This window comes from Pseudopipra pipra, chromosome 7, assembly GCF_036250125.1.
Source record: "Pseudopipra pipra isolate bDixPip1 chromosome 7, bDixPip1.hap1, whole genome shotgun sequence".
Taxonomy (NCBI): Eukaryota; Metazoa; Chordata; class Aves; order Passeriformes; family Pipridae; genus Pseudopipra; species Pseudopipra pipra.
In genome coordinates, this window is record NC_087555.1 from 37,646,607 (window position 1) to 37,673,737 (window position 27,131).

The 27,131-nt window shown below is 44.3% G+C and overlaps 2 long non-coding RNA genes across 2 annotated transcripts in view; one reads left to right on the forward strand and one right to left on the reverse strand.

Moving 5' to 3' along the window:
- LOC135417468 (uncharacterized) overlaps positions 1-27,131 on the reverse strand; it is a 146,245-nt gene that overhangs the window by 76,937 nt on the left and 42,177 nt on the right. The window contains exon 3 of the long non-coding RNA XR_010432053.1: positions 8,158-8,275. This is a non-coding gene — a long non-coding RNA (uncharacterized LOC135417468). The remainder of the gene's footprint in view (positions 1-8,157; positions 8,276-27,131) is intronic.
- On the forward strand, positions 16,559-17,184 carry LOC135417639 (uncharacterized). Its single transcript, XR_010432163.1, has 2 exons — positions 16,559-16,645; positions 17,046-17,184. It is a non-coding gene; the product is annotated as an uncharacterized LOC135417639 (long non-coding RNA).

A 27,131-nucleotide genomic window follows, 5' to 3' on the forward strand; every position in this document is an offset into this window, starting at 1 on the left:
TCAAGATCCAGGCCAGCAAGTTAGTACCTCCCTTTAAATATTAAAACTGTGGAGATGGATCTGAGCTTTACACTGGAACCCTGAGGTAGGTAATTTAAACCATCTGCACTGCAGAGCCGCTGCTGAGGCCAATAAAAATATTTCATAATTACTTTTTTTGCTTCCTTTTTCACAAGCATCAAATGCCAGCATTGTTAAAGGTCAGAACCATGTCACTTTGCAACACTTTGAGGAAAAGGGCTTACCCAGGCAGCCAGATTGGGATTGAAACACTTGGCACAGCAGGAATATTCTCAGATGGAGGTTATGAGCTTTGGAAGGGCAGGTTTCAGGCACTCACCAGCTCTCTGACACCATGAGATATCTGAATTATTTGTTCTCATTCTGTGATTTTGAGTTTTCCTTGCAACACCCACTCAGAAGAACCTTTCAGTGTGTTTTAGGCTCTTTCCATATAAGCCTAAAACTATTGACAAATCTCGCATTTCTTTCTGTAGCCTTGGTCAACTGCAGATCTTTTTGAAAAAGGGATTTAATATGCTCTTGGCCTTGGCCTTTTGTTTAATTTCCAGTTCTCTAACAATGGAATAAAACACATAAACAGGCTACAGCTGTTCAGCCTTCTAAATTCTGACACCTCCTTCCTCCAGTTGGGACTACAGGCTCTATTTCTTTTTGTCTTTGGCTTTTTGTAGACTGAAATCCAATACTTTTGTCTGCATCTGCTGCTAAAAGCCATTTCTCCCCAGCCACAGAGCAGTCCCCTCGTGTCTCATTAAGCACATTTACATTTGGCTCATAAAATCCCAGCCAGAGCATTTCATGCCCAGCCCCAGAGCCCTGAGGAAAGGAGCTCCCTGCTCCTGGCTCCTGGAATGACACATGTCATCCCCCCCCCCCCATTGTTTGGGGAGGACTCAAACAGAATCTTATTAAAAATAAGTGCCTGCCCTTTTGGAGATTTTTCTTTTTTAAATAAGTAAATAAATAATAGTTTTCTGCAGTAGGAAATAGCTAAATTGAATTACAAGGCATGGAAAATGTAAAATTCTGTGTTGTGTGTTAATTCAGTGGGGTGGGGATTTTTGTGAAGCTCCTGAAGTCAATCAGGAGGATTTTAACCACAATAAGAACCCCAAGGTTTGCAAGACATTTGGTGCCATCAGCCTTCCTGAGGTGACACAATTCCATCAGGAACAGCAGGATCACCCCAGTGTGATTAAATGCAACCAACCAACTTCGAACCAATCCCTTCCAGAAGTGCCACTGAACCTGTTCAGGTGACAGGAATGTCAGGAATTCATGACTCTGGCACACAGCAGTAGGAAGTCATTCCAGACTGGCTCCTACAAGTCCTTTTGGCTCCAGTTCAAGGCTTCCATTGATCATTCCTGTGGCAGCATAACATGAACGAGGAAAAACAGCCAAAGAAGAGGGAAGCAAACATTGAGGAACACAACCCTGGGATTCAACCTGGACAAATGGGATCCTGCCTCCTTCCAAGCCAACAAGTGGAATGACCTGCAGGCCACGGGTGCAGGATTCCCAGCCCAAGGAGCAGCTTTGACCACCTGGCTCTGCTGCCTGAACTAACTGGACATTCCATGCAGCTCCTCCAGGAGGAAAATGAGCAGCATCAGACTCATCCAAAGCTGATGAAGGAAGCCAGGCCTGTCCCAGAGTGAGTTGCCACATTTGCCTTCCCAGGAGCAGATGGGAAAAGCAGGGGTTTGGATGCCCCTGTAGGAGTTTCCAGCCAGCAGCTCAAGGTCTAGTAGGCTGGAGCTTTCAAAGAAGGGACAGCTCTTGGTGTCTCCAACTGATGTCACTAAAGAAGGCTCTGATTCCTTCACCAAACCTGCCAGCAGTGTTAGCTGGATTGAGCCTGTCAGCACCAGGAGACACTGTGTCAGCCACCCCAGGGATCCCAAAGCACAGTGGAGACCCCTCCACTCTAAAATGGATGGGATCAGAAGGGGCTCACAGTCTTTTTCCACACTTTGGGGAATATCTCCAACCCAAGAGCATTAATGCTGGTTCAGCTTCTCAGGCAGAATAAAAGGAACTATTCACAAAATCCTAGAATAGACTGGGTGGGAAGGGACCTTTAAAGGTCATCTAGATCATGGGCAGGGACACCTTCCACTCCAGCATTGCCTTGGACACTTCCAGGGATCCAGGGGCAGCCACAGCTTCTCTGGGCAACCAGGGCCTTCCCACCCTCTTTGTCAAAAGCTTCTTCCTTATGTCTAACCTAAATCAACCTAAATTCTTCAGCTGAAAGGAATGCCCACATGTCCTGCTCAAAAGCCTGTCCCCCTGCTTCTTACAGGCCCCCTTTCAGAACTGGAAGTTCTCCCAGAACCTTCTCTCCTCCTCTTAGTGTTGCTCAGACAAAACCAACCGTCCAACAAACATGATCCATCCTGTAAGAAATGTGAGACTATTAAAAACCAGAAGCCTTCAATTAACATGATCCCAAGCAAATCTGGCTCAGGAACATCAACTCCCTCCCCTGATGCTGGTCCTTCCAAGCCAGCAGACATAGTGAGACCATGACACAAGCCCAAACCTGGCCTGCCCTCCTTCCTTTCCGACTCCCCAGCCAGAAGAAGGCTCAGTCTGGCCCTTTGAGACATTCTTCTCCACCCACAGCAGCTGTGAATTTTATCCAAGACATTCTGCCTGTGGTACAGGCAGCAAAATTCCTCAGCTGGAGACAAAGGAGCGTTGGTGTCACCCAGCAGGGGTGGGCTGAGAACTTCCTGCCCCCAGGAGCAGAGGAGCTCCCCTGGCAGTGCTGCCACCAGCACCCACCAGCTTCCTTCCCATTCCCCATTCTGTGGCCAAACCTGCCTCTGGACAGCAGGAAAACCAGGCATTCTCTTCCCTGAGTTTCCTCTTTCCCATCCTTACACACACCCAGAAGATAATCAGAAAGGATAAAGACTCAGATGTAAAAGGTAAGAGCCACGTGACTTCTGTGTCTTTTGAATCCTTATTCCAAATCCATTTGTTGGTGTTGTCCCCACTCCCCATCATCTCTGCAGAATCCCTGGTTTGGATAATATTCTCTATCACAGAATCACCCACAAAACCCTCTGGGACCTCTTTTCCTGCCTTTTTTTTTTTTTTTTCTGAAAGACATGAGTTTGAAACATCAGTGCTGGAGATCTTTAGAATCTCCTGTTCTGAAAACAAACCCATAACTCTCAGGTAAAAGCAATTATTGTGTTCACACAAATTAATGCAAACACCACAACAGAGTATTTTCAGCAGCAGAAGGAAAACTCTTCCTTCCTTCTCTGCCCCAGCCAGACCTGGAACTGAAATAGGTCTTTGAGCCTGAGTTAAACTCCCTGAGCAGGTACTCCCAGCTGGGCCCAAGTGATGTGAGCAGCAGGGTCTGGGGGACTGTTTGAGCCATTTTCCCTTCAAATGGCTTTATTTCTGACCTGCAAAATTGAAAGAAGGAGAGAAGTGCTCTCAGGTCTCACTCACTGCAGAGAACTGAACAGCTCCAAGCTCAGAACTCAGTCCCAGCTTTACTCAAATCCCTTCTTCAAATATGATTCTTGTGCTCGTACAGTTGGACATCAAGTTGTGCTCAGGAAAAGGCAAAAGACCAAAATATTCAAAGTATTAAGTTGTGTTTTACCCTGAGTGGTGCAAATGAGGCTCAGTAGTTCTGATCTGAAATAGAGAGTGGAGATTCAAAGTAAATTCACTTCTGTGGAGTCTTGAAAGTTCTCTTGGATAACCAAAAATATCAAAAATAATTTATAAACTTGCTCAGTTATTCCAGATTTTTCAATGTTCACAGAAGTGTCAAATATTCAGACCCCACAGAAATTGATATAATTTAATTATTTCAATTTAATACCCAATTATCCTCTGGTATCTGTAGGTGCTTTATTTCAGAGACAGAACTCTTTCAGAACGTGCAGAGGAAGAAAAACTAAAGCTACATATCTAAGGTAGAACTAAATATATTGAAATCACTTTTCATGCATTTTTTAAATGTTAATTTTGTGTGAAGTATTTACACCATTTCCTCACACCTATGAATAAATAATCCCACTCCTGTGAGTGCATTATTTGTGTGCACAGGGAAAAGCAGAGCCATGAATCCTAATTCTCTTCTGCATCATCCAGCAGGCTCCAAACACCCAGCAGGCAGGAGAAGTGGAATAAATATTCCACAGAAGTGGAATAAAGTTTATTTCTGAGGGAGGGCATTTTGGAAAATCCAGGTGGTAGCTGATTCCACCACACTGTGTTTTACTGTTAAATTGTTCTCTCCTGGGTGGGTTGATTAGTCTTGTGAGGAATTACTCAAGTTTTCATTTTAGGGACCTTCAGAACAAGAAGCAAAAAAGCTTCTTATGGCAAGAAGTCGATGGGAACGATGGTAAAAGTCACTGCTTGGGCAGTGCAAGGAAAAACAGGAATTCTGTGGTCCCAATGTTATGGAGAAATGAGGAAAAGGGGCAGGGAACACTTTCCATGCTGGTCATGGTGATCAGAGAAGATTGGAAGGGTTGAGCTGTTTAAGAAACCATGAAGGGCTGTGTGTGATGGGGCTGCTTTTGGCCAAAGCCAAGCACTGAAAGGTAAAGTCCAGTTTTCAAGGCCCTGCAAGATGAAAGAGGAAGAAATTGGGAGAGAAAACAAATTACAAGAGCCATTGTGAGTGCCCTGGCCTGGTGGAAGGTGTCCCTGCCCATGGCAGGGGGTGGAATGGGGTGAGATTTAAGATTCCTTCCAACCCAAACCATCCTGTGATTCCATAAATCCATGACCCTGTGAATTCTCCTACATACAGGAGGCATCAAACAAGAGCTCTGTGTTCTTTCACCTTGCCAGAAAGGTGTGTGAGCACAACTTCTCCTGCTGTTTCCTTTCTCTGTCCCCTTTTCCCCTCAAGTTCGTGCCCAGGGTCTCTGTGACAATTGTTGTCTGGGTAAGAGGTTAAATGACAAAAAAACCATCTCCTGGATGCACATCCTCCCTTCTTTCTAAAAGCTGCATTTTAAAATATGTGTTTAAAGCACATACATTGAGTTTGGGGTGCAGTTGGTGGCCCTGCAGTGGGATGCAAAGGTTGTGTGAGGTGAGATTAATCTTTCTGGCCCTCAAGTGACATATTTCAGGAATAGAACAAATATTCAACTGCCTGTATCCAACTGCTGCATCCTCAGACTCCTGTTCTTCCAGAGAATAAAATGGCTCAGCCACTCGTGGTGCTGATGTTCTGCTAAGGGCAGTGGGGACCCCTCTCCCAGTTTTAATGGGCCCAAGGTATCCCCTCGTGTCTCATCACTCTGTCCCTGTGCCACACAGCCTGGGCACAGGTAAGGAGCACTCAGGGAACAGCCTGAATGAAAACAGAACAGGGGGAAAAAATAGCTTCTGAGCTGTCTGGGGGCCAGATTAAATTTAGCACAAGAGCCCAGCAAAGAAACTGTACCAGTAGGGCTGCTGATGGCTCTGCTTAATCTGCCTCGTGCTGACCATTCCTGCCTCCTTCTTCCTGCAGGAATTGTTGGGAAAAAGAGGAATGAGGGACAATATTTATGTAAGAGTGAGGGGGAGGAGGAGGGAAGCACCAAGTGTTGATTTGCTGGGGGTGGAAGAGGCAGCCCTAACTCAGCACTGGTTGCAAACTGAGAGAGAGGAGGTTTGGAAGAGATATTAGAAAAAAATTCTGCCCTGGGAGGGTGGGAAGGCCCTGGCACAGGTTGCCCAGAGAAGCTGTGGCTGCCCCTGGATCCCTGGAAGTGTCCAAGGCCAGGTTGGACAGGGTTTGGAGCAACCTGGAATAGTGGAAGGTGTCCCTGCTCATGGCAGGGGGTGGAACAGGATAATATTTAATGCCCCTTCCAACCCAAACCACTCTGGGTTTTTTGATTTTATTACCATCTCCTGATGTCTCCTGTGTGCCAGGATGCAGTCCCAGGTCCTACCACCTTTCAAACTATGGCATCAGCTAAAAAATATCCTGAACATGTAGCAAAGACTGGCTTGAAATGTAAAAGTCAGGCTGTCATCAAGGACATGTTACTACTGTTTCCAGCCCAGGAAGCCAGGTCATTTTGGGTTCCCATAAATAGAAAGTGGTGAGCCAGTTTAAAAAAAAATAAAAAAAATTAAAAAAAAGCTCAGATTCTTGTTGCACAATTTTTCTCCTCCTGCTCTTGATTTAATGCCAATGTAACCAAAAGATTGACCTACAAGAGCTCAGATTTCCTTCCTGTTTCTTCCCTCCCATCTCCCAGTTTCAAGCCAATAACTTTGTGTTATCTGCAAACCCTGCTCTCGTTCTCTTCACCACAGCTAAACACACTGTCAGATGAATCAGCACTTCAGCATGAGCCAACCCCATCCCAACACCAGCAGAGGTTATATCAACACAGCCATGGCTTTTTAGCCTGGTTTCCTAAGAAAACAAGGCTTATGTAAACACAGCAGCTCCCAGTCTGCCTCTGCCCCTCTTCAGAAATGGTAATTTTTTTGAACCATGAGCCAGTTGCAACCATATTTAATGAAAGGATGGAAATCTCGGTGCCATTGAGGGAAGGTGGAAGGGAAAGCAGAGATTCCCAAAGCAGTGCTCCTGCTGTGGGCATCAGACTCAGGTGTGAGGTGCTGGGATTCCTAAATCTCGTCTCTAATTAGCTCTTACCCCATTCGTTTTGGTCTCAAGTTTGACTTGATCCTGAAAAGGACCAAAAGGATCCAAAAGGCCTTTGTTTGGTTTCTCTCTGAAAGAGGGTGGATTTAGTTTGGATATTTGGGAGAAATTGTTGGTTGTGAAGGTGGTGAGGCCCTGGCACAGGTTGCCCAGAGAAGCTGTGGCTGCCCCTGGATCCCTGGAAGTGTCCAAGGCCAGGTTGGATGGGGCTTGGAGCAACCTGGGCTAGTGGAAGGTGTCCCTGCCCATGGCAGGGGGTGGCACTGGATGGGCTTTAAGGTCCCTTCCCACCCAAACCATTCCATGATTCTGTGGTTCTGTAATTTGATGATTGGCTCCCCTTGAGCTCCACAATATCTTGTCCCAGAACATTTACCATCAATAAGACACAAATCCTCAAGCAAAGAGTCAAGAGTGGCCCTGCTGTGCTCACACAGACACGTCCTGAGGCCAGGACTGCCCCACACCGAGGTTCTTGACCAACTTTGAGTTCCAAATTCCAGAGGAACAGCCTCACACACTGGTACAATCAAACCCTCAGCCTGGGAGAGCTCCCTTTACCCTGACACCACAAAGACTCCTCCTCATTTAGTCCCTGACAAAACAGAACCTTTGAATCTTTCCCAGGCAGGACAATCTCTCCCTTCCCTGTAATCACACCCAGCTCACCAAAGGTGACAGAGCCCACCTTGTCACCTCCTCAGTGCTGCCTTTTGGCTTCTTTCTGCACCATGGGGAGATATTATATTATATTGTATTGTATTAATTACATTATATTATATTATTATATTTATTATATTATGAACTGCTAATGGCAAACCCTCACTGCATCTGAACCAGCCAGTGAACAGCATGTCCTTTATTATTCCCTATTAGAGCTGCCACAACAGGCTGAGGTGACAGACAAGGACTGAAAAAAAAAAATAGCTAAAAGGCATCAAAAAACATACACATGCTCCAAGTTGCTGAAAAAAAAAACCAACATGTTATAGCCAGGGAGGTATTTTTAGGCTCCCATAAACCGACAGGTGCCTACATTATGCTGCAAGTCTTTAATCTATAAAATTGGATTTACAGCCAGTGCTTCCACAAGAATGAATGTGCCTGAGAGCCACAAAGCCCCACATTCTCTGTACATTTAACTGGCACAAATTTAGGGCTTAGGAAAGAAATGTGCACGTGCTCTTTATAAATTTTCTTCAGGTTTTAGTGGCCACAGAGCAGAAGAGGGAGGGGAGGGGTGTTTTGGGTTTTTTGTACCGTTGTTTTGGGTGAGCTTTCACTTAATCAAAGCTCTAACAGCATGGAAGTTTTTCCTTGGAAAGCTGGCCTGGAATCAGCGTGTTTAAACAGCAAACAGTTTAGAATCCAACAGCTAATGACTCCAGCAGGGTTAAAGCAAACCATCCCCAGTGGCTTCCCTCCCCAGTGCATCTGTTTTGACTGTAAAAACAAAAACTCACCAGCTGTACAGAAAGGATTTCTCCTCCAGTCTGCAAACAGAGCAGATTATTTCACCACAAATGCTGTCAGGTCTTTGTCTGGCAGGCAGAAATCCAACCCTGGGCAGATCCCTCCACCCTGTTAGCAGAAACATCGGGGAGGGTTTAGTTGTTGCAGACAACAGATATGTGGTATTAAACCACTTGAAGCAATTATTGAGTTTGTACAACAAGGAGCACTCGATTGTTGCAGCAGGTGATCCCCAAAACCAAGCCTGGAATTCAAAACTCGGTGTTTCACACCCAGTTTCCTCTGTATTCCAAACCACCCCATATCCTTCATCACATGGATTTGTTTTCCCACGTGTATAATGCCCATCTACATCCTCTTCAGACCATAAAACACACTCATGGTGACTGGTTTTCAACAGAGTGATGAGCTTGGTTACTGGCTGCTTACTTATTTCTAAATAATTTAAAGCCCAAAAAAGAGATTCCTTGTAAAACAGAAGTAACTACAAGGACTGGGTGTTTTGAACACCTCAGAAGCAGTTCTGAACCTCAGGACTAAATCCTTCTGTTCCCATGGCTCTGCCAAGGAAAGCAACATTGAGTTATTTAACAGTTATCAGGGAGTTTCTTCCACTCAAAATTAAATCATGACCTTCCAACTCTAACTGGTGCTTCTGCACATGAGATGAAAACACTACAGGAGAGCACCTTATTCCCTTTCCTCTCCTGTAGAAACACCTCAGCAGGCCCTGGAATGGCAGCTGGTCAGATCCCTGAGGATCCTGAGAGATCCTGAATTGACCAGTTTTCCTGTTTTCCTGACATTCTGTCATTCTTATTTTCTTTAAGCACTGCTTTGCCCTTTATCAATTCCACTCAAGTCGTCGCCAAGGCCATTTTTCTGGCCTCAGAAGTTATTGGAAGTGAGAAAAAGGGTCTATTAAAGCAGGATATGGGCGATTTTTTGATACCTTCAGCAATGTAACTTGATTTCTCATTAATAGCCTCCAGTTTTAATGTCTTGCTGGTAACTCTGCTTCAAAACAGGGAAGTTGAGTCACTGAAAAGCTGAAGAACTTGCCCAGATAAATTCAGCAAACAACATTCCCAGCCCAGATTCCAACCACTACAATGTTCTGTACTCCAACTGCTTCTCTAGGAAGATTCTCTCACAATTATTGATCATTAAGCTCTACAGGTCTGTCCTGCACAACTGCCAAGAAGAAATCACAGGTTCCATAACAAACACTTGACAAACCTCTCCATGGAATCTGTGTCTCCTGTCTGACCTTATTATCCCTGAACTAGAAGGAGAGTAGGATTTAGCAATGAAAAAAATGAGTATTTGTGCTTTAAAGTTATTCCTGCAAAAGCACCAATCCTTTCTGTCCTTTTAAGAACTGGTTACTTATTCTCTCCGAGGAACTGAGCAATTGTGCAATTCCAAGCAGTGAAAAGAAAGTGTTGGCTTGGTTTTAGTAGGATTTAGGAGTTCCCATTAGAGCAAATCATTAAGACAGAACAGTTCCTTATTCCACAAATATGGAATTAAAGGGGTGCACCCTCCAGCAGATTCATTTGAACATTAAAAAAGGGGGGGGGGGGGGGGGAACAGAGAAAAACCCACACAGGGAAAGAGATCTTAAATGTTTGGATGAGAAAGAGATTCCAGAGGGAGCAGGAACTGCAAGGGAGAACCAAGATCCAAATAAATGTATCCAGCATTCTCAGCATGTTTGTCTTGAAACTCTAAAGGACAACAAATGGCAAATGGCTGAGGAATCCCTGAAATCAAAGGAGTCTTGTGCCTCCGTGGCTCCTTCCGGGAACAGGAGCCAGTGAATCCCTGAATCCTAGAAGGCAGCACTCCATGTGGTGGCCGAGGTCAGCCCCTGAGGAGCAGGAAAGCTCTGAGGGAGAGGGTGATGTCAGCTCCAAACACGGGATGGAAAGGATCCAGGAAACTTGTCAGTTCTGCAGCCACTCAGGAACAAACATTTAACTTGGGAATTAGCGAGGAGACCAACCGGGAACGGGCAGGGGAGCTCTGGAGAGAGGCAAAGCAGGAGTTGGATCAGAAAAGCAGGTCCTGTCCTGCTCGTTCCTCCGGCTGCTCTGCCCAGCCCGGAGCGTTTGCATCCAGCAGGCCCCTGGATTTGCATCCCCTTTGGAGCCTGGGAACACCCACAGGACCTCATGGAGTGGCTGGAATGCTTTAACATAGAGAACTCCTGCCTGGTGGGGAAACAGCAACTTCAGTGAAACTGCTGTCCCTTGGAATGAAAAAAATACCCCGGGTTTGAACCTGCCGTGCTCTGATACTTCCCCCCACATCAACCCCAGCCTGGCAGAACCGGTTTTATACACCCACTAATTCCACCTTCTGCTCTTGGAATGTTTTCTGCCCATGTGAGCCAGGCTGAAGAGCCCTTCTGTGAGCAGGTAATGGCTGATACACAGTTCATAAAACCACAGCTCCAGCTTCCTTCACACAAAGAAAATGTCTGATGTCTCTCCCATGCAATAATTTCACAGCTGCCTCAGTAATTTTTTTTCCTGGAATTTCTGCATCAACAACTATAAATCTCTTTTTTTCTTCAAACATGGAAGTGCTTATGAAATATTTCTGCCTTTCCTGCAGTGAAAAAGTGAAAAATCTGACATTTTGGAGGCCACAAGCACAAGTCCATGGCTGGCCCAAGGAACCATCCCAAGGGGTTTGGAGGGAATGAGCTTAAGGAAAGCAAAGAATCATGGAATCACAGGATGATTTGGGTTGGAAGAGAACTTAAAGCTCATCTCATTCCACCCCCTGCCATGGGCAGGGACACCTTCCACCAGCCCAGGTTGCTCCAAGCCTCATCCAACCTGGCCTTGGACACTTCCAGGGATCCAGGGACAGCCACAGCTTCTCTGGGCAACCTGTGCCAGGGTCTCCCCACCCTCACAGGGAAGGATTTCTCCCTAAGAAATGTCTCCCCATGCATTACAATTCCAAGGATGGAGAGAGAGAGATTTGAGCCCTGATTTACAGAGCTGAAAACCAGAACAGGAAGGGGAGCCCAGAACTGCTGCTGCACCACAGCCATAAAACCTGGGAACTCACAGGATGCCACCAACTTTCCCTACAAACGCTCCCATCTGCTCTTCCCTGCCAGTCACTTCCTCTTCCCTCTTCTTTATTCAGTGCTTTGCTGTTTGTTCTGCTGCCAATTATTTCCATATTTTCCCCAAGTGGGTTAACTTCTCCACCAGATTTTTTTGATGTCTCTGGAGCCGCGAGGTCTTGATATCCCAGATGATCCTTTCAGATAATTCCCAGTCTCCAGCAGTATTCCCCCCAAGGAGTTCCATTCCCAAACACATTCTGGGTGCACCAGAATAAATCCAGAAGATAATTCTCATGGATGTGGTGCTGATATCCATGTGCAAGCACAGGGGTGCACGTGCACATCCCTCCCGGATAAATCACTGGAGCCGTGTCCTATTTACAGGAGGAAAGTGCAACCAGATTGTGGTTGGAACACAGGGATCCATGAGTTTTTCAGGGATAAAGAAGGACTCTTCTTAGCCCCTCAGAACTAGATCAGTCTGTGGGGCAGCTTTCTGTGTTAAGAAAAAACATTTATATGTATTTTAGATGATTGGCCTTCGGTGGTGCTTTGCAACCATTGCCTAAGCAGAAAACCTTTGCAGAGTTACAACAAAGCACATTCAGGAGCAAATCAGCCCCAAATTCACTGAACAATGAACACCAATCTCGAATTTGGGGGGGGGGGGGGGAAGAACCTGCTAACAAGTTCTATTATGCTCAGGAGAAAACGGAATATAAAACTCATGTCTTAGCAATTTCAGGGAAAAGTGTTGCCCTTGTGCAGGGCTCAAACTTCACACTGTGCTGAGAATAAACTTGCAGACAGCCCTGACAGCTGTGGGAATGGTGCCACGTATTAAAATGTTCCAACCTTCCTGGGGGATGCCAACAGGAGGAGTGACCCAGCAGAGCATCCTGTGCTCAGGTACAGGGCAGCTGAGACAGGGAGCAACACCTCGGGAAGGGAAACAAAGCCTAAATAAGTTCCTGAGGAGAAGCCGAAGGAAGAACACTTAAAAAAAAAATAGGTTAAGAGTAAGAGATTATTAAATTCCACATCAATTCATTGAATCCGTAGGTGGGCACACATCTTGCCAGAGAAAAATGGGAAAGATTCAAACTATGATGGAGAAAAGCAGGAGTAGGTAAATAAATGTGTTTTATTTATAAATAAAATATTTCAGGTGTCTCCTGCCTCCACCACTGATAAAAGGTAAATGTCTACACTGAGCCACATCCATTGGAACTAAAAAAAATATAAATTAGCATAAGGAATACATAATTGTTGGAGCTGTTGGTCACCCATCCCTGGAAGTGTTCCAGGCCAGGTTGGATGGGATTTGGAGCAATCTGGGCTAGTGGAAGGTGTCCCTGCCCATGGCAGGGGGTGGAACTGGATGGGCTTTAAGGTCCCTTCCAACACAAACCATTCCATGATTCCATGATAATCTTTTCACTAATTTGCTTAAAATGATGTGAAAGTCAGTGCATTGTGGCAGCCCCTGGATTCCTCCTCGCCACCATACCTGGAAATTGTGTTTTTAATCAGATTAGGGGCAGAAAGGGAAGAAGCCACCGTTTGGAATTCCTGATCTGCACAGGAATTCCCTCCTTGTGCCTCAGTGCTCGGAGTCTGCACCAGGCACAGAACCAGGGAACACACCCAGGGGGTGTCTCAGAACTCTGGGGCAGGAGAAAGTTACTTATCCAAACCTGACTCTTTGCAGATTCCCAGGAAAAAGCATGAAAGTCCAAGGCACCATCCATGAGAACAGGAGTTCTGCGTGGTGGGAGGCACAGCCATGGAGTCCAGGCAATATTTAGGTAGCTATGAAGTGAAACCACCCAACTTGGGGAGCACCTTCCCCTCTTCCCTGGCTCTGTGATCCCCTGGGTTCCTACAGGATCTCGTTCTTTCCATGAAAATCAACCCAAGGGCATGGATAAGTCTGCTTTATCCCAGACTTATTGCAGCCCCTCTGCCTACGTCACCTCAGCCAAGAGCAGAACGATGTTTGCACTCGGAGCAAGGAACTCCTTCCCTCATCCCGGTGTGGGCCAGCACTGCAGCCCTTCCAGGCCTGGAGGCTGCTCCAGAGGCTCCTTTGGGAATTGAGGACAAACATCCCGAGCCTTGCAGACCCACCCAAAGTGCACATTTCACAGTGCTCTGGGTGCCTTTGCTTATTTTCCACGGCAGGAGTGGCCGCGCTGGAGTGATGTCAGATTCCCTGATGGAAGACTCCCTGATGTAACATTCCCTGGCACTTTCCCTTCCCGTGCCTTCCCTCAACTCCCGGGCAGGAGCGTGGTGGGCGAAGGAATGGCTGGAATGTGTTTGTTGCAGCCCAGTTTGCTGCTCTGCAGTCACTTGCTGCTTCCTGTCAAGACTGCAGGGGGGGGGGAAAAAAACAAACAGGGTTTTTTTTTTAATATCTCCCGTTCAAATTGCAGCTGAGGCTCCATTTTCTCGGCATAAAAGAATGTTTTATTAATGGGAATTATGCAAATAAAAATACTCTTAATTCCTTTTTTTTTTCCATTCGTTTGCTCCTGTTTATGAGGGCTCAGGCATGTAGGTCTGGATATCTCACCCATTATCTATTCTGATGGGCTTGTTTTGCAGAACAAAGACATGGAAATTGGGAATCCAGTTCTCCAATCTCCTCGTGCTGTCAGGGCCACAGGAGGAGGCACCAGGGGAGCCAGCAGAACAAGATTCACAAGGAATAACCTCGGGATGAGGGAGTTTCCCAGCTGTCACTGAGCCAACGGAGTAACTCTGCAAAGCTTCTCCCCGAGCCCTCGGAACCAGGGCAAGAAGTGCTCAGGGATAATTCTGCAGGAACAAACCTTCCTGGCTTTCACAGCTCTGCACAAGGACCAGAAGCTCATGGAATCATGGAATACTTTGAGTTAGAAGGGTCCTTTAAAGGTCTGAACCCCCATCATGGGCAGGAACATCTTCCACTAGACCGGGATAAAGATGTTTCTTCTCCTTCCTGGACGGGTTGCAAAAAGCAGACAAACCCACCAAAACCCTCACAAAAAAGCAGGTTTGTGTCAAAGTTGGGATGTTGTTTCTCAAAAGGGGGAAAAAAAGAAAAAAGCTACAATTTTATTGATTATTCCCCACAGAACTCCCCGGATGCTCCGAGCTCCATGAGAGCCATTGGAACTTGCTCTCACCTTGAAATCTTTTTAGGGAAAATAAAAAATTTAAAAAAAAAAAAAAAAGCTACAATTAATACAAGATTTTTTCATCGTGGTAATAATGAAATCTTTCTATCTGGTACCATCTGAGAGCAGCTGCCCTCAGCTGTCGAGCTCCAAGCCCCAGTTTCTCATCGCAGGCCCTCACAGTTGCCTCGCACGCAGCATTTTCATCCGTCCCATGACATCTGAAATTCGAGGCATTTTTAGATGTGTTCCTTAAATGTCGTTTACAGAGGTTACTGCCTCGGAATATCTAAATCCAACTGCAGCTGTATCTCCCTAAAAAAAGCAAACGAGTTCCATTTATATGGCGCTCACGGCGTTAGAACCAAAAGCGTCCATGGATTCCAAATTATTGGAGGATGTGTCTATTTTTTGCTTCCGCTAGAACTGGGAGGAAAATAACCACCAAAAAAAAAAAAAAGGGAAGAAAAATGAAAAAAAAAAGCAATAGTGACATATTTCATAACAAGCAGGAGGGTTTTAAAAGCCCGTCCTGCTTCTTGTTGATGTTTCATCTGGATTTTTCGAAGCACGAAGACGTCACGGGATCATTGAGGTTGGAAAAGACCTCCAGGGTCAACCTGTGCCCGATCCCCACCTTGTCAACCAGACCAGAGCACTCAGTGCCACGTCCAGGTGTTCCTTGGATGCCTCCAGGGATGGTGATTCCATGAGCAATCCATTCCACTGCTCCCTGAGCAATCTGTAGGGTTTTATGCTTTAATTTACCCCATAAATTAAAAGTCACAAGACACCCCGAGCGCTGCCCTCAATATTCATCCCCAAATTGAGAGTGGGTTGAGGCTTAGCACGTGTCTTTGTCCCTGCTGGAAACTTTCTCCTCAGAGTATTTCCCCTAAATCACAAGGGAGACATCCACTCTTACATTTATCCTGGATATTTCCATACTGGCTTTTCCCTAGGGCACAATCCCCTTTTTTGTGTGTTTTATATGGTTTTATTATAAATTGTAGCTTAACACAAATGAAGTGCCACCTTTTCTCACCCCTCCAACATCCCTCAGGGTGTTTTTCCATGTCCTGCTACCTCAGATCCTCCCTGCTCTTTATTTTTTGAAATATTTGCGACTAGAAGGAGGGATCTGCCCGGATTCTGGAGAGAAAAAAGTGTTAAACAACGGCACTTTAAAGCTACAAACAGCAACACGAGCCACGTTCCCTTTCACAAGTACATTTCCCAAAGCAATAACGCAGAGTGTGAGTTAAACAAAGATGTTGGCACCAAAAGGGGCTGCAAAATTATTCAGGATGAGCGTTTTCCTAAAGATAATGCACGGAGAGCACTCAGCGGGGAGTTGGGGTTGGTTTAAAAAGTTCAACATCTTTAAGCTACACCCTCCTTGTAGTGGCTGAACTTAATAAATGGCCTCGTCAGAGCAGCTGCAGCAACATTGTGTCGTCGTAATTTGAGATCTGGTGCTCAAAAAAGACCATTTATAGACAAACATAAAAAAGAAATTTAAGATACTCTTCATTAATAAAATATGAAAGCAAATATCTTTTAAAGCATCTATGAATTAATGTATTTTCAACTGAAGAAAGGCAGTGCAGGTGACTTTAGATTGGAATCCCACCACAAGGTTTAGGAAAAAAAAATCTTATTCATCTGGTCATCTATAGACAGAAAATCACTTTTTCCTAAGATCATGCCTGATTTTGGCATCCAAGGATTTTTCTCATGCCAGGGCTTGTCCAGTCAAGGGTTGTAATTTAAATTTTAATCCCCCATTCCCACAATATTTGTGACAAACACTCTGCTGTTTGGCCCAGGAAAGCAGCACAAAGGGGAGACTTCCCCACTGCAAATAAGGGGTTGAGGGAGAATTCCTGGGAGGAGAGGGGAGCAAAAGCATTTACAGTGAGTCCTCAAGGCTCTGGGAGCACCCAGGGAAGCAGGTGCACAGGGATACAGGGCAAAAGGAAGGGAATGTTGAGTCCTGCTGGGAGCAGGGTGAGGATTCCAGCAGGTCTGTGATGGTCCCAGAGGCAGAACCCACACAGGGACTGCTTTGCCTTGGCACAGGGTGTGCCCTGACTGTGGGATGGAGGGACAATATTCCCACTACACAGCAGGGAGGAAATTTGTGGGATCCACAGACCTGCTCATCAGCCTCGGAAGGAAGAATAAGCTCTAAGTGGAGCTAATTCTGAGCTGAGGCAGAGGGTAAAGTCCTATCTCCTCGGGAATTCTACTGCAGACAGGGATGGGGAATCAGGAAAGGGAGAAGGAAGAGGAGAATAAGGAATTAACAATCTACCTAAAACTCCACCTACAATGCACAGGAAGGCTTGGCATCTCCTCACAGGATCCACTGGCTGTGTCAGGATCAGGGGACAACCCGAGCTGGGAGGACCCTAATTCCAAGAGTCCACTCCAACCTCCTCGGAGTTAAAACCGCTCAGGGCCTGGAACCCTCCAAGACATGTTTCTGGGCAATCTATTCCCCAGCCTGGCTGCCTAATGAGGCAAAAGGATATTTTTAACTATCCATTACACCATTAGCCAAGTTTGGCTGGGCTTTTGTAAATAAACAGAACAACTAAATGCTTTTCTGTTACATTAGTTAATAGACAGATCCCTGAATGTAGGAGAAAACCACCTACGGACGCAGACAGCATATGGAACTTGTTGAGAGAGAGCTGCATCTCCATCCTCCACAACAACAGAGTCAATAACAGCTATAAATACACTTCTGTCACGTATTTGGGGGTTTGCTTTTTTGTAATTCAGAAGGTGGGAGAATCTAAAGCAGGGTGGCACCGTCGGGGAGCCGCCGGACACGTCACGGGACTGCATTTCCATGCAAAGTTATGCAGCTTTTCCACACTGCCAAGCCTGCACAGATTTCTCAGCGTTGCCCATGACCCCAGCACTGATGTATTTTAGTATTATAAACCAGGCTGTGAACATTCTCCTGCTGACTCTGCTCGAAATGCAGCTCCCAGGCTGCTCACAAATCCCTTCACAAACACGGGCACGGATCCTTTCTGTAAGGACAACGACCAAGAAATCAGCCTTCTGTGGAAAGGAAAAGGTGCAAATTTCTCCATTTGACACTTCAATAGTACAATAATGATGGTAAGAAACTGCCAGGAACTACAAACTAGCTAAATATAGAGGCTTTTGTTTTCCCCTTTCAACTCAAGCTCCTGGTGGCAGCTCTGCAGCTGAGCAGCTCTTAGTCACAGCTCCGTGCTCAGGTGAGCAGTTCCTCAAGGATCCAGCCTCCCATGAAATTCTCTTTACACTGTCCTTTAATGTTCTTTATATACCTGCACCTGCTGGCACTGCACACTTCTTAAAATCTTACTCCTTTTTATATATATATATTTTTTTTTATATAGTTTCTCACTTAGGCTTAGGCAGAGCAGGTCCCATGCTCTGTTTAATAGGAGATAGGTTTACAAACAGCTCTTTTTGCTATAGATGTATTTAACAACCAGAAAAACAGGTATATTTCGTGGGAATAATATTATTGCCAGTGCTCCTGCAGGGATGATATTCCACAAACCTGGCTCCCACAGCACCGGCACGGAACCCAGCATGGAAGTGCTAATGGGTATTTTCCTCCATAAATCCAATTAGTATTAATTGGAGCTGCATCCACGTTTGGAAAGAGAAACACACACTAAGAAGTGACTTATCATAGTAGGATTACTCACCTATATCAACTATCAAAATGGTGACAAACCCCAATCACTCAGTGCCACGCCGAGATTATTCCCTACAGAGCTCCCTGGGCATTCCAGGAGCCACTGGAAGTTGTTCTTTCCTTGGAATCTCTTTGTGGAAAAACTTTCTTCAGTCAGCATCAGGTTTTCCTGTCGTTTCTCTAATCAGCACGTGCTGCCTCCAAATGAATTTGGGGGCAAATACCTCTAAATGCACACCCATTGAAATCCACCTGCTCCCCATTTATAAAGAGATATTTAACATTTCAAAGGAAAGCAGCCACACACAACAATCCCTCCGTGCATTTCCTACCCTTTTTGCTATGAAATCACTTATTCTGAGACTTTATTCATGGAAAACAGAAGGGGAAAGCAAATGAGCCTGGTTTATTTTAGGAAATTTAAAGGGAAGTGTGGAACAATGGCTATGGAATGACTCCCTGGCTTTCCAGAAGGATGTGTTTCAGGGTTTGTTGAAAAATGTACCAACACAGCTTGGAACAGTTGGCTGTGCTTTGTGGCAGTGTCTGGTATGAACTAATATTAAATTTTGACATTTTTTTATGTCAATAGTTATTATCAATATTAAAATATTAAATTATTAATATAAAACTATTAATAGGGCAAGCAAATGTTCGACCAAGCCACCAGAACATTGGCTGCTTTGCTTTGAAACACTGACAGCACAGAATTAAAAAGAGAAATAATAAAAATATCTACATTAATATTCCTTCTTAAAACTGAGATCCAGAACTTAGTCCCCAGACCTTAAGTGAGGTTAAAAAGCAAAAGATCACAGGTGAGAGCAGGTCATAACTTCAGTTAATAGTGATTATTTTAATGTAGGGTGATGCACCCACAGAGTGAAATAAGGCACTGAAAATAAACTATTCATCCTGAAAGAATATATTTATATTCTGTGTATATATTTATGTCTCTATATATGTGCATTTATATATAATATATATGTTATATATATGTTATATATAATATATAACACAGGCTATACATTTTATATTTGTATATATTACATATATATACATATTATAAAGATGGGACACAAAAACTTTGCATGAACCATAAAATAAGAACAAAAAGTCCACAAAGAAAACCTGGAATGATCAATTCAAACTACAACCTATTGATGGGCAATTCCTGAGCAGAACAGAAAGCTAAAGATGGCAAATGCAGATCCTTTAGGGATTTCTTGCTCATCCCTCCTGGAGACAACCCCAAAAGACCATAAATGTAATTTCTAAGTTTACCAGGTACTGGAATTTCAGTGCAATAAATACATTTTCACCCCTGTTTTGAACCCCACGGCCAAAGGTTCAGTGATAATGATGAAACCCCATAAAATTCCCCTTCCTTCCCTGCAGGGCCATAAAACAGAAAGGATACAAATTCTGGAAAGCAGCATTTTTATTTATCAAATCTAACTACAAACCCATTTTAACTGAATTTTCCAAGGCACAGAGCCCTTCCCAAAGCTTTTTGTCCAGCAGCAGAATCAGCAACTACTTCTAGAGAAGAAATAATTACCCAACCAGAAATAATTTCTCAAGAAATGTTCAGGGGGAACGGGAAAAGAAAAAGAGAGACCCTTATTTTTTGAACTTAAAACACAGGGTGTGTTTCACATCCAGGACAGATTTTAGAGCAGAGTTAAATTAAAAACTCTTGGAGTTTTCTAATGGAAATGCTGACAGACCCTAAAATACAGCGACACCCGTGGGTGTCACTGGAATAAAGTGGCATTTAAGGCTTTTTTTTCTTTCCTGCTAGACTTTGATTTCTGCAAAGGTCACATTTGAATAAAACTATCAGTAAACCTCATTATCAGCTTTGCCAGAAAGGCACCTCTTTTTTTATTTTTTCAGCCTGACTTGCAGAGTTTTAAAGAACAAATTATTGTCCCTGTCAAATCTTTCCTCCCGTGTCGTCGTCGACGGAAATCCAGGAGGGCAAAGGGAGGATGAAGGACTTCCCTGGAGCAGAATTCCCTGTGACACAGCACAAGGCAAACCCTCTTGGCTCTCTCCCAAGCCTCTTTTCTCTTTGATTAGATCCCCATGGGGTGCTTAGGAAGCTTAAATACTACACAGGATTTTACAGCAAAAGGAAGCACTGCCAGGGGCTCCACAACCAAAATTCACAACTGGCTTTGCACAAAAACAAACCAGATTCAGGTGGGACCTGCCCTTGTTACTGTGTCACTGCCTGGACATCACTATTTGCTAATTTATCGTGGAAAAGTTATTAAAAGTTTGGTTGAATTATAGGAAAGACCGAGACTTCTGCCTACAATTCAGTTTTGAGTTATGCTCTCAGCTGGAAAAATCAGAGGAATTCAGAATTCAGAATTTAGAATTCAGAACCCAGAATACAGAATTTAGAACCCAGAATTTAGAATTCAGAATGTAGAATTTAGAATTCAGAACCCAGAATATAGAATTTAGAACCCAGAATTCAGAATTTAGAATTCAGAATTTAGAATTCAGAATGTAGAATTTAGAATTCAGAACCCAGGCAATTAGGACCCTGAGTTTCTTCTCCCAGCACGTTTTCAACACTTTGGGGAACCACAAAGAGATTTAACTGTGGTGATGTGGGACTGCTAAAATGGATCTGTCCCTGGATGCCTTATTCCAGGGATATAATCCACAGTCCTCAGCTTCCATGACAGCTAAAGAGGGAGAGAAATATCAGGGAATGATGTCTGGGAGCTGCTGTGCTGGACAGGGAGGATCACAGGGCTTTGGAGGTGTTTAAAAAACAAAACCAAACCAAAAAAACCCCCCACAAAACCCCACCATATAAAATTACAACATAAATTCTGGTCAGACTCTTTGACTTCTCCTTCTAAGGAATTTAGTAGCTTATACCTGTTTAAAATATCCTAATTTCATACTGGAAATTCCTGATAAACTGCAGTGAGGGAAGGCAGAAAAAGAGAAATGAGGAATCACAAGATTCCAAGATGAGCCCGAGGTCATGACATTCCCTGTTTGATTATTAAAGGAATCCATGGAAGTGATTCTTCCTCCCACATCAGTGACTCCTGAGGGTCCTGCAGGTTTTGCAGGGCACACATCCCTTCCTGCTGTCCTAGAGCAGGGATTCCATGCTCTGTGTCCTCACACATCCCTCCTGGGGTTTGATCCTCTTCCCTGGCAAAAGGGAGCTGCTCTTCTCACACATCCCATGGGAATTCTGCTGACCAGATCACAGGGGTCAGCTCCCTCCTCCTCCTCCCTCTGCCCTCACACACACACACAGATGGAAGGTGGAGCCCACTAAGGACCAGTGGTCCCTGATGGTGCCAAGAACAGCTCCAGACCAGTGGCCTGAGAGCCAGGAGAGCTCTGTCATAATTAAGGAATCAGCATCTCACTGCATGAGACTCAGAATCTTCTAAAATAAGGATGAGAACCCACCAACAGTCCAGAAATCACATCTAGAAGAATCCCTCTCCACTATGGATATAACTGCCAAAAGAGGTGGCTGCCCCTGGATCCCTGGAAGTGTCCAAGGCCAGGCTGGACAGGGCTTGGAGTGACCTGGGCTAGTGGAAGGTGTCCCTGCCCATGGCAGGGGGTGGAAGCAGGTTTTTTAAAGTCCCTCCCAACCCATTCATTCAGGAATTCGATGATCTCCTCCTTGTCTCACCCCCTTCCATTAGCTATGGTCCAGTTATTATTGGTGGGGGAGTTTTAAGCCCTCACCCCTATGTTTAAGTTCAACACTGTTTCTATATTTCCTCTGCACGACATAAAAGTAATTTCAAGACAAAAATAATTAACTGTGCTCCTGGAACACACATCCTTTGCTTCACATATGAAATTTTCTGTGCCTATTTTTTCCTCTGATATCTTTGCTTAAAGGTTCCCCTTTGCAGAGAGGTTCCATCTGCATTAGGCTATTTTTTCCCTTAATTTTTTCTTAATTAACAAATATTCATCTACAATGGCTGCACGTCCTCATTTTCCTATTTCTTGCTTTGCTTTTAATCTGTACCATTTCCTACTTCCTTGCCTGTCCTGGGCTAATTACTGGCTAATGAAGAGCTTGGAACCAACTTTGGAATGGGTTGTAGTCAGGAGAGGGTCAGCCAGGTCAGCTCCCACCATTCCAGGGCTGGAATCACTAATTCCTGGGTGGAGGCAGCTGATAGAACTCCTGTGGGTTCCAGATAAGATGTTCCACGTTGCACTGGGACCACGAGGGGATGGAGAAATCCCACAACGACCCATCCCACAAAGAACTGCTTGGATAGTGCACGATGGAGATCTGGGACATACACAGGCCGTGACAGGAGAGAGGGCTCCTCACAGGAATCATGGAATGCTTTGGGTGGGAAGGGATTCTAAAGGTCATCTATTCCACCACCTTCCACTAGCCCAGCTTGCTCCAACCTGGCCTTGGACACTCCAGGGATGGAGCAGCCACAGCTTCTCTGGGCAATCCGTGCCAGGGCCTCCCCACCCTCACAGCCAAAAATTCCTTCCCACTATCCCAACTAACCCTCCTCTCTTCCAGTTTGGATCCATTCCCCCTGGTCCTGTCACAGCACGTGACACACATGCCCCGGATTTCCCTGTTTTCTGAGAGCCCAAGTGCAGCTGATCACTGGCATTCCATGATCCCTCCCCCTTCCCTGAGTGAAGCTCAGCCATTCCATTAAAAGTGCACATCCCTGGGAATGTTTCCTGATTGCTGCTGCAATGGAGCTTTTAATAAATCGCCTCCCAATAGCTGTGAATGTTAATAAAAATATTCAATTCGGCACTTAACACTTCAATCACAGGCCTATTTTTGGCCTATCACTGAGAGCCATGTTATAAACACACAAGTCTGTTGTGTTTGATGCTTTTCTCCTGAAACTGGTGCAGCAGCACCAGAAACAAGCAAATAGTTTAATTTTGCTGTTATTTACTTACTGTACCTCAGACAAAAATAATAACAGAGAATCTCAGTTAGCTTTGCCTCCACTGGGTGGGTGTTCAGATATTTAGTGATTACTCGGTTTCTCTTCAGCAGTGATATCCCCTGAATTTCATTTTTTAGGGGATATTTGGAACTATTCATGTGCCTCCAAACCCAGACTGAAGTTTTATTTTATCCTGTCTCACTGTGATTTTTTTTTTGTCCAGTTTTCCTCCTTGGAAAAAAATCAAACTGATGTGAGAAAGCCACGAGCTTTTGTTTTCTGGAGGTTTCTCAACTTCTTTGTGCACACATAAATACATATGTGGCTGTGTCATTTTAATTAGCAGAGTTTAATATTCAGGAAAGCTCAATTGCCTTGTGCAAGGAAATGACTCTTGCAGCAACCATTTATTGTCTCTACATCTTGATTCCAACCAGGAGGTTAATTAGAAACATGTGACTTGTTGCACTGGAGACAGGGAGATCTGGACAATCCACAGTTTGTCCAACTGGAGTTCAAGCCAATGTGGGGCTTTTAAGCTTCATGTAAGAATTTAAAACACATTCTCTTCCTCAAGAAGCAGCAAATTCTACGCTCAGAACTGTGATTCTGACCAAGCCCTGCAAAGAGCCTTTTGGTCAAAGGCAAATCACACTTTTGGTTTGAAGTTTGTCACGAAAAAAATACAAAACAATCACGTGGATTTAAATTTGGTCTTTCAGGACTTATAAAAAAAGATGGAGAGTGACTTTTTGAGTGGGCAGACAGCAATAGGACAAAGGGGATGGTTTAAAACTGAAAGAGGGGAGATTTAGATCAGGGTTTAAAAATGAAAGAGAGGATATTTAGATCAGGTGTTGGGAAGAATTCCTGGCTGGGAGGGTGGGGAGGCCCTGGCATGGGTTGGGCAGAGAAGCTGTGGCTGCCCCTGGATCCCTGGAAGTGTCCAAGGCCAGGTTGGAGCAACCTGGAATAGTGGAAGATGTCCCTGCCCATGGCAGGGAGTGGAATGAGATGATCCCTAATGTCCCTTCCCATCCAAACATTTTGGGATTCTGTGAATTGATCAGAAGCTTGAGGCACTGCTTTGTGCCCCTGATTTACCACGTTCTCTTTGCATAATGGACCTGGTCCCTTCTGGCTGCTACAGCAGAGACACTCTCCCTGTACACCAGGACTGAGGCCAAAATCCAGAGAGTCTCTGGAGAAAGAAGCAAGATTAATTATTCCAGGGATAGTGCCCTCCTCATCTCTGATAAATTTTTGTTGATTACCATAAGTGAACAGCTAAAAACAATTGATACTGATATTTTAACCACCAATGAATAAAACTGCAAGGGAAATAAATTCCAATAACCTTATGCTAGGAAAAAAAAAAAAAAAAAAAAAAAGCCCTTTTTTTGCTCTTAAGCTTGTTCTTGAATGTGCTGAAGCAATGCCTGAAATAACTTTGAGTGCAGCAGAAGGCCCAGAGATTGTGAGCAGTGCAAACCTTCCCAAATTACACACACAGATGTACAAATGCATTCCCACTCTCCCCGTGCCTCGTGGCGTCAGGAGTCTGACTCAGAGCCCTTAAGTGCAGCAAGGTCAAAGCCAAGGCTCACTGGTGTGCTCAGCCTCCCTCCCAGACACTTTAATGTATCTATTAAATTTCTGCTTTATTAACCTGAGCCACGAGGCATAGCAATGACCCTCCAGCAATTAAAGCAGCCTGGTTCCAGCATTCCTAGACAAAACTAGGAAAGATAAAAGAAGGAGGAAAAAAAAAAAATACCCAATGCATTCACTTATTTTCCAATCTGTTCAGAGCAAGGAATGAGTCTGGCTAAGGATATATCTTACACAGGATTTCTGAAGTTTTAGGAATGCAGGAATTCCAGCTCCAAGCCTGCAGTTTGATGTTTGCTGCATCCTGGCCACAGCAAATGTCCTGTGAGGAAAAAGGGCCCAGGGGATAATGTCTTTTCTTTCTGTTGTAGTTGGTCCCACTGAATTGTTGGAATAAACTCCCCTGGCTGGCACACACGAGGGCAATGCTCAGTAGGATCAGGTCATGGAGTGAGGGATGTTTTCTGTGAGCAAACTCTCGGCCTCAGATTAAAAAGTACCAGGAAAGGAGAACTGAGGAGGATCAAAACTGACAGGAAAATTGGGGGATGTGTTTCTTCTTCTCTCCACTTTTTTTTTCCTGTGGAAATATCACCTTTGGCAGTTGCTAGTTTGGCTAAAATACGAGTTGGACTCGAAAATTCTTTGTCCAAAGACCAGGATTGTAAAGAATTTATAATGCAAATTGTGATAATCATCCTTTGGGCATGAGATTTAAAAAAAATCCCTCTGTGTTCCTGAATCCTTCCTTTCCAGAATTATAGAATCACAGAATCCCAGCATAGTTTGGGTTGGAAGGGACCTTAAAGCTCCTCTCATTCCAACCCCTTGCCATGGAGTGAAGGGAAAAAGGAATGAAAGGACAACAGAGAACAGAAGACAAGAGTTTGTCATGGACAATATTCTCTCTATAAACCTGCACATAGGCCTTGGGAAGTTGAAATGTTGCCCTTTCAAATAAAACCAGCAGTATAACAATATCTGTAACATCTGGAATTATTTATTTATGCATCGTATCTGTTGCTGTTCCTATTTAAAGAACCTCTCTGTAAGTTCAGGAAATGTTGTACATAGGCAAAGGTCCCCTGAAAAATGTAAGAAAATCGCTTTCCAAGTTATTGGGAAGCTTTCCTGCTGATTTTCCAGCCCCAGGGGTGCATTAGATTTCTGTTTCCCCCAATTCCTTTGCCAACAGTCAATATTCCATCCTCTGCAACTGGTCCAGTGATCCCATTATGGTTTCATAACCTATTTCTGCAAGAGGCACTGCAAGGAGGAGCTGGTTTCCCTCAGAATTATTGCATAAGCAACTGGGAAAAATCAACAGTTGTTCATTCTTTTCATGTAGAGGAGCTACTTCCAAGAATTAGCATGGAAAACTAGAAACTTGGTAGGTAAAGGTAAGGTTGGCACCTCTTGCAGCTCTGAAAGGGACTTTATGGAGCACTGAAATGCATGTGGAAAATCCCTGAAGCAAATGTAAGAAATGAATGATGCCTTTATGACAAGACAACTTGGCTGAAACATTTCTCAATAGTCCTGTGGTCAAACTGCTTCTCCCTCTCACACGTTGAATTTAATCATGGTTTAAAAATAAGATCTGGAGAATCTCAAGCTACAATTTATTTTTTTTTTTTTTAACTTAAAATCCTGGAAAAACCATTTTCACAGGCAACAGAGCTTTTGTGTTGCACTTCATGACCAGCAGGAACTCGTGCCCTGAGCAACAGAAAACAATTCCTGACCCTCAGAGAGATGCATTAAGACCACAGTCCCCTCCAGATGATGACAAAACCCTCATTTTAGTAGTTATTAAAAAGAAAATAATACAAAATAATTTTTAAAAATCCAGTGTTATCACCATATACCTGAACCAAAACTACAGATGGCAAAAAAAACCACTGCTTTTTTTTTTTTTTTAATTTAACAAGTGAATCAGAAACAGTCAGACTCAGCACTCTAATTTCCTCATTTCCTATAATTAACTGAGCTTTCAACACCTCTTCTAATTTACTGATGATTATCTTTTTATTCACCAATCTAGATTAGAACATAACTGACATTCTTTGCTACCCACTGGCTCAGAAGTTCCCATCTTTCTGCCTCGAAAGATAACAAGCAGTTGTTCTCTGGTGGGTTTGTTTTCCTTCCCCTCACCCAGTTCAGGCTGTCACATGTGTTATGGAAACCAGGAATCCTCCAAAACCACCCCAGGTTTGCTTTTCTCCCATCCCTATTTTTCATTTTAATCTAAATTATGGTTCATTTGGCTGTTTTATCAACCTGTTGCTTCTCCCTCTCCTGCAGAGACGGAGAGAATTTTTCGTGCTTTGATAAAGTGCTGACCAAAAAATAAGAATTCATGGCACCAGAGCAGGAATTATCCAAGTAATCTCCACAGCTCTTGATGGTGAGAATCGTAAGAATGCAAGAAGAA